The sequence below is a fragment of the Lactuca serriola genome, chromosome 9 (assembly GCF_051521515.1).
Source record: "Lactuca serriola cultivar US96UC23 chromosome 9, Lser_US96UC23_V15, whole genome shotgun sequence".
NCBI lineage: Eukaryota > Viridiplantae > Streptophyta > Magnoliopsida > Asterales > Asteraceae > Lactuca > Lactuca serriola.
In genome coordinates this window covers 192250895-192258925 of record NC_136416.1, presented here as the reverse complement: position 1 = coordinate 192258925, position 8031 = coordinate 192250895, and positions in this window count along the sequence as shown.

The following is an 8031-nucleotide window of genomic DNA, read 5'->3' as shown; positions in this document are numbered from 1 at the left end:
ATCTGATTAGATACATATAATGTCGTGTAATTAAACACACAAGAACAACAACGTAATTGAGAACGTGAAAATAAATATTTTCCACATAAATTCTATGTGATTAGATACATATAATCACATGTGATTATATGTATTTAATCACATAAGATATATGTAGACAATATTTATCTTTATTTTCTCGATTCAATAGTTGTTCTCGTATATATAATCATATGTGATTATATGTATCTAATCACATATGATTTATATATACATCATTATTTTTTGTCCATATAAATCGTATGTAATTAGATACGTATAATCACATATGATTATATATATTTAATCATATATGGTTATAGTGGACAAAGAACAATTACTGAATCGAGAATGTGACAATGAATCTCATCCACAAATCATATATGATTGGATACATATAACCACATGTGATTATATGTATTTAATCAGATATGATTTATGTAGACAATTTTTATTTTTGTGGTTTCAATTGAATAATTGATTTTGTGTATTTAATCACATGTGATTATATGTATATAATCACATATGATTTGAGGTGGATAAGATTCATTTTTTCCTTCTCGATTCAATAGTTGTGCTCCTGTACTTAATCACATATAACTATACATATAATCACATATGATAAAATACATGAGAACAACTATTGAATCGGCAAAGCTAAAATGAATTAAGTCCACATAAATCATATGTGGTTAGATTCATATAATGACATGTGATTATATGTATTTAATCACATATGATTAATTTGGATAAAGATTTGATTTCGTGTTCTTGGTTTAATATTTGTTATCGTGTATATAATTACAAGTGATTGTATGTATCTAATCACATATGATTTATATAGACATCATTCATTTTTTCCAAATAAAATCGTATGGGATTAGAAACATAAAATCACATCTGATTAAATGTATTTACTCACACATGATTTAAGTAGAAAAAACAATTATTGAATTGAGAATGCAAAAATGATTCTCATCCATATAAATCATATGTGGTTAGATACACATAATCACATGTTATTTTATGTATCTAATCACATATGATTTATGTGGACAATATTTATTTTCGTGTTCTCGATTGAATAGTTGTTCTCGTATGTTTAATCATATGTGATTATACATATCTAATCACATATGGTTTATGTGAATAAGATTTAAATTTGTGTTCTCAATTCAATAGTTGTTATCATTTATTTAATGATATGTTATTTTATGTATTTAATCACATACGATTAATTTGGACAAAGAACTACTATTGAATCGAAAACACAAAAAATGAATATTGTGCGTATAAGTCATATGTGATAAGATCATATAATCCCATGTGATTTAATACACGAGAAAAATTAAACAATCTAGAATGCATAAATTAATCTTGTTTGCTTGTCTCACTAGAAAAAAACTACATTCTGCCTTTCCTTGTTCGCTCTACCGGATTAGGGTATCCGTGAACAAAAATAGAAAACAAGTAATGCCTACATAATTCAGAGTTAGTGTAACTCACCTCCTTGAACTTGAAATTTAGCTATAATGAGCAAGGTGGATCCTTTCCTTTCTGAGAACCTACACAAAAATTATAACATTATTTAGCCTGTGCTTTGTTGTATTAATCTTATAAAACCTATGTAGATATTTCCTTATTTTCTCTTTGATTGCAGTGCTCTGTTTGGGATATTTTTTCTTACCTTTCAACCAATTATTAAATTATGATAAAATTATATTGGTAAATTTCCCCCTTTTATCTTTTCAGAAATATAAAATCTCGTTCTAATGATTTTTGGTTTATTTTATATTAAATTTACAACTTAGTAACTTTTAGCTTTCACTTTTTGGACCACTCAACACTCTTGGAATAAAATGTACCAAAATGCTAAGAATTACATGAGTCCCTTTATATGTGGGAAACTATATAGCGATATCTAACTATAGGTTTTGGAATTTTTGCATTTGGAGTTTTGATGAATTTATTATGATTTTTTGAAGACAATGCATGAAATATGTGACAACATGGACCAGCCTGAGAAGGTTGCTACTTGTACCCCTCAAAGAGTTGCAATTTCAAATTGTGATTCAAAGTTTGAAGAAACCAGACACATTAAGATTTACAAAAAAACAAAATCTCATGATTTTTAGCTGTTGTTATTGAATTGTGTTGGGTTATTTAATTGATTGTGTCAAAGTTTGCAATGTATGTAGCTAGCCTTTTTACGGTTTGGGTCTATCCATCCGTCTTGATGTTGCTAAGGTTAGGATTTAAATACTACATGCATGTATTGTATTAGGGTTAATTATTTTTGTGATTCCCTACCATGAGTTTACAGTAGAAGTTCTTCATCGAGCTCTTCTAAGACATTTATTCTTAATCATTCGACACAACTTTGATCATTGCATTCATTGTTTGATTTACTTTTCTGTTAAAAATCTTTCGATCAACTCTTATTTATTCTAATAATTGGTATCAAAGCAGGAGATTGTGTAAACCATACGCAATTCTTCTGTCGAGTGTTCTATGGTTTCTGCTTTTTTGGATCTGTTCTAGTTGTCTTCATCAATTTTCATTGATTGTAGACATTGGATCTTGATTCGTATTTTTCCTTAAACTCGATCAAAGTTTTACACGTCTGATTCTTTACAGGTTATTAGTGAATCAACATCATGCATTCAGAAGATCCTCATACTCTTTCCTTCAACCTATCTGGCAGTATTGGCTCCACAACCGGGATCCTTATTTTATGTCGAAAAGATTACGAAGTATGGGCGCTGCACTTTGAAGACTATATGTTTGGTCTTGAAGATCATGGTATGTTGATATGGGAAGCTATGACACATCAGACGTTCTCAGATACTGCTACCAATAAGGTTGTTAAAACTCAAACCGACTATAATTCTCTTCTTCTTGGGGTTACAAAATTTCCTCAAGATGAAAAGGATAAGATTTTAAGCATTATCAAGGCTATTAGAATTATCAAGTATACTCTACCACCAGACACGTTTAGATTGGTGAGTTCGTGTGAGTCTGCAAAGGAAATATGGGACAGGTTGAAAGAACTTTATTCCAGTGATGCATATCTTGAACTTTCTGTTCAAACATTCCTTCGTTCTAAGTTTGGTACTTTTTCCTAGCAGTCTGACAAAGAGCTTGATCAGACTTTCAGTTGCTTTGACCATCTTTTGAGCAGGCTGCTTAAGCACAACCTGAGGCGAGAAAAATTTCAGCAAAAGGTTACCTTTATGAATGGATTAAGACCTGAGTGGAAGGAGGTTGTTTCCACAGTTAAAGATCATGAACAATTCAAGAATTATTCTTTGGCACAGCTAGTGGGAATACTTAGGTCCTACGAAGATGAAGTAACATAGGAATGGAATGTTGTTTCTGGTATGGGTTCGTTGGCTCTGATTTCGAAGGGAAAAAAGATTGCAGAAGATGATTCATAGTCCGATCTCTCAGATTGAAAACTCTCAAAGGAGGAATATGCTTTAATGGTTTTTAATCCCAAAACATTCGCCAATGAGAACTTTGGACGTCGGAAAAACAGAAATTGGCAGGGAAATTACAGTCCTGAAAAGGCAAAGGATGAAAGCATCAACAACTCTCAAAAATATGAAGTAAAGAAGGAGAAAAAATGGTGATGGGGGGCTCCGACTATGACTACAACTATTGTCACAACACAAATCATTTGGCCAAGGAGTGCAAGTTGAGAAAAATGAATGTGAAGAAATATGAAGAAGATGATGAAACTTATTATCTCAGAAAGTTAGAGGAACTTACAAAGAAGAAGAATGTAGAAAATGCTATGCCTGATTTGATTATGCAGGAAGATGATGACGAGTTTGGAAGAGTGGAAGTGTGGTCGACGGATTCGGTGGATGAGGAGGTTCGCAAGCCCATGCATGGTGAATGCTTCGTTGCGAAGGAGGAGGTCCCTAAGTATGAGGGAAATGCTTGAGACTTTTGTGGAGAATTAGATTGACTGCTCTGAATTTGTTAAAAGTGAACCTGAATCTAAGAAGAATTTAATTTCTGAAAATTCAGTAGAGTATGTTCGTATCTCTGAAAATGGAGATCCTATGATTTGAAAAGAAAAGACAACAGTTTTTCCAAAATTTCAAACTGTTCCAAATCAAGTTTTGGTTGGATAAGGTGTCTAAGTCCATAACTATATCTGGTATCTACTTGACCCGACCCGACGTTGTCCATTTGTGTTGCATGGCATCATGCATTTGGATAGCCTAAATGAGAGAAATAACACTTGTGATTTATTAATATATTATAAGTTCTAATATATTAATAGTATTATTTAATTAGTATTGATAAAGAATTAATTTGGAATTAATTAAGTGATCAAAAGAAGACTAATTAAATATATGGGTTGATTATGTAAATCATCCATAACATGTATAGTGCGCTAAAGGCTCCATGGGTTATCAAGTTGGGCTAAGGTCCATAGGATGCTCCATGGATGCTCCATGGGAGTTACAAACCCATGGGTCATGGAAATGAAAAGCCATGTTACATTAGGGTTTACATGGTGTAACCCTAAATGTAACACACTATATAAAGAACTTAACCAACACCAAAATCAGCTACACTAAAAAGAAAGAGGGTTAGGCCGTTTTAAAGTGTTCTACATATCTCTCAAAGTCATTCCAAAGCACTTGGTGTTGTGTGGAACGTTTGAGGCATCACACTTGGGGTGCTAGGCTCTCAAGGTTTTCAAGGAATCAAACCAAGTACAAGGTATGTAATTTTAGCCATCTTTTATGTTTAAAGTATTTTGCATGTATTTTAGACAAACATAGATTGAAGGTTTTCTAGGGTTGCATGCACACTTAGGAGTCTTAGAATGCTCAAAACACATAAATGGTATCAGAGCATAGACTTGTTTATTTGATACTTGATGCAAAATAGTGAAAAAAGTCGAAATTCTTGCTATCTGCACAGGGGACTCGCCAATTCCATGTGGGGACTCAACGATTCCAAGCATAAGTTCAACCAACTCGGCGAGTCAGTTCAAGCACTCGACGAGTTGGTCAGTTAGAGTGGAGATTTTCAACATTTGCGGCTAGAAATGGACTTGAAACATTACCCTAAACTGTTTTGGTGTTATATAACTTATTTGAGATGGTGTAATAGTTATTCTAATCCATTTACAATGGCTAATATCAAAATTACATGATTGTGTGTGTTCATATGTTCTTGGAAATTTTGATATGACTATTCATATTCTTATGAGTTCATGATAGATCATAAGAATTACTTGTATAATGCTTAATTCATGATCTTTATGTGTTTTAATGGATTCCATAACTTGTCCACAAGTTATCGATAACCAAAAGTCACTTTGTATTAAAACCACTAAGAGAACACATAAGTTACAAAAATGAAGAACCTTCATTTTAATAACTCATAAGTTATGAATTGAAAGGTTTTGTAAAGTTACAAAACTTGCCCTCAAGTTTTGGAACATGTAAAGTCATCTAATAAATTTTAGTTCCAACACCTAGAATTTTAAAATTTAAAATCCAACCCTTATACTTTATAATATTATAAGTTTAATAATAAATATATATGTATAAGATCAAGTCGTTTTACCATTAGTAGGTCTCATTCACAAAGTCGGTCTATAAGGGGGTATAAGGTTGTTGCCTATAAAATGGCACCTTAATGGGTGTCCACTCTCACCCACTGATTCCTTGACTGGTGGAGGGTCGTTAGCCGAATGGGTAGGACAATGACTGAAAATTCTCATTAAAAGTATAATGATTATTATAAAGTAACAAAATGATTTTATAAATTCCCAATCTTAGTTACTTTAGGAAAATGTGAATAAGGTGCTAAACCATGAAATTACACTTTGCACTTTAATTAAGTTGTTAGTGGAGTGTGTGTGGTTAACCGAGACACTAACTTGGACTTAACAAGGTAGGAAAAGGGTGAGTTAAGGTTTTTCATAGGTCGGTGGAGCGAGTGTGGTTAACCGACACATCGATTAAGTGAAAAACATTAAGGGTACCAAGTAATTTGTATGGTTACTTCACACCTTATTTTGTGATCCTCGGTATCCTAATCACAAAACATGAAGGGCACACTCGAGATTGAAACATGCCATTGAAAAGTTCAATGAATCTCAAAAGAATATAGAAGTTTCTAAATACCAAATAAAACCTAATAATCTGTATTTCGTTTTCATGGTGGAAATTGGTGAATCGTCATTCACCTACTTTTCAAATAAGTTATAGTTTGAATTACGTCATCCCTCTTCTAAGTTATAATATATTATGATTGGATCCTATCCCTAATATCACATTTGGATGTTTTATTAAGGACTATCTATATATCTAAACTAAACTTTTTTTCTTCTTTTCAGATGTCTTCCAACAATGTTGCTTCTGGATCGAACCCTACTGGCTACTTTTCTCTCATGAATCTTTGTGGGAGAGTCATCTTTGACGGATCCAATTTTATAGATTGGATCAGGAACATCAGGATGGTCACTCGGTATGAGAATAAAGAATATGTTCTCGACAAGGAGCTTAAGGTACCCGAGCAAACTGCTACTCCTGAGGAGCTTGCTGAGTATGAGGCACATGAAAGAGATGCTACCAAAGTGGCATGCATCATGATGGCCACTATGACAGTCGAGCTCCAAAAGTCCTATGAGCACTACTATCCTTTTGAGATGTACCATGATTTGATGGGCCGCTACCACCATAGTGCTCGTCAAGAGGGATATGAAATCATCTCCTCCAAGATAACAACCCGAATGAAGGATGGTGAACCCATCACGGGCCACATGCGGAAAATGCAAAGATATGTGGACCGTTTTGATGAACCTGAATTTGAACTTCTCCGAGGAGTTGGCAATAGATATCATTTTGAATTCCTTACCATCGTATTATGTTCAATTCCGCATGACATATCACATGAACAAGGAAGAAGTCACCCTCAGCAAACTTCAAGGACTCTTGAAGACCGCCGAAAATGGTCTTAAAGGTAAGTCGGTTGTTACCACTCCTACTCCTACTCCAAACTCTGCACCTGTCCTGGCAATAGGGAAAGGTAGAGGGAAGAAGAGGAAGAACCCTTCGAAGGGTACAAATGGTAAGACCCTTGATGGCTCCTCTTCAAGCGGAACCAAGAAAGTTTTCGTCACTCCCTCTGATCCTAAAGAGGCTGAATGCTTCTATTGCCATGAAAAGCTACACTGGAAGTGGAACTGCCCAAAGTACCAGCAAGATTTGAAGGATGAGAAAGGAAAGCCCAACCATGCAGGTATTTACACTATATTATCTAATAACTCACCCTATTCTAACTCTTGAGTCCTTGATACTGGCTGTGGTATTCATATTTGCTCTAATTTGCAGGGACTAAGAAGAAGTGAGAATGTGGAGCATGGAAAGATAAACTTGATCATGGGGAATAGGAAAGCTTCACCTGTCACCAAGATTGGAGTTTATACTTTATTGCTAAGTAGTGGATTTACTTTAGATTTGAATAAATGTTATTATTCGCCTGAAATGGCAACACATATTATTTCCTTTCATGCTTTGTACAAACAAGGGTTTAACTTCTCTTTTGATAACGAAGTTGGTAGAATAAATGCTTTCTTTAATAATGTGTTTTATTTTAAAGAATTACCTTGTGATGGTGTGTATGAATTTGTGTCTATTGTAGATAACTTAGGAAATAATGTGTTGTGTATTGATTCTACTAATGATAATAATTTGGATAAAGCATCATTATGGTATTATCGTCTTGGACATGTAAGAAAGAAACGCATAGGCCAACTCCAAAAGGATGGAGTCTTGGAGTCATTTGACCTAAAGCCATATGATAGTTGTGAATCATGCTTACTTGGAAAAATGACAAAGTCACCCTTCACAGGTTCTTGTGCTAGGGGTGTAGGTTTGTTGGATCTAGTGCACACAGATGTGTGTGGACCCTTGCCACAAGGGATGTTAATCATTATTATGTGACCTTAACAAATGATTATAGTAGATATAGATATGT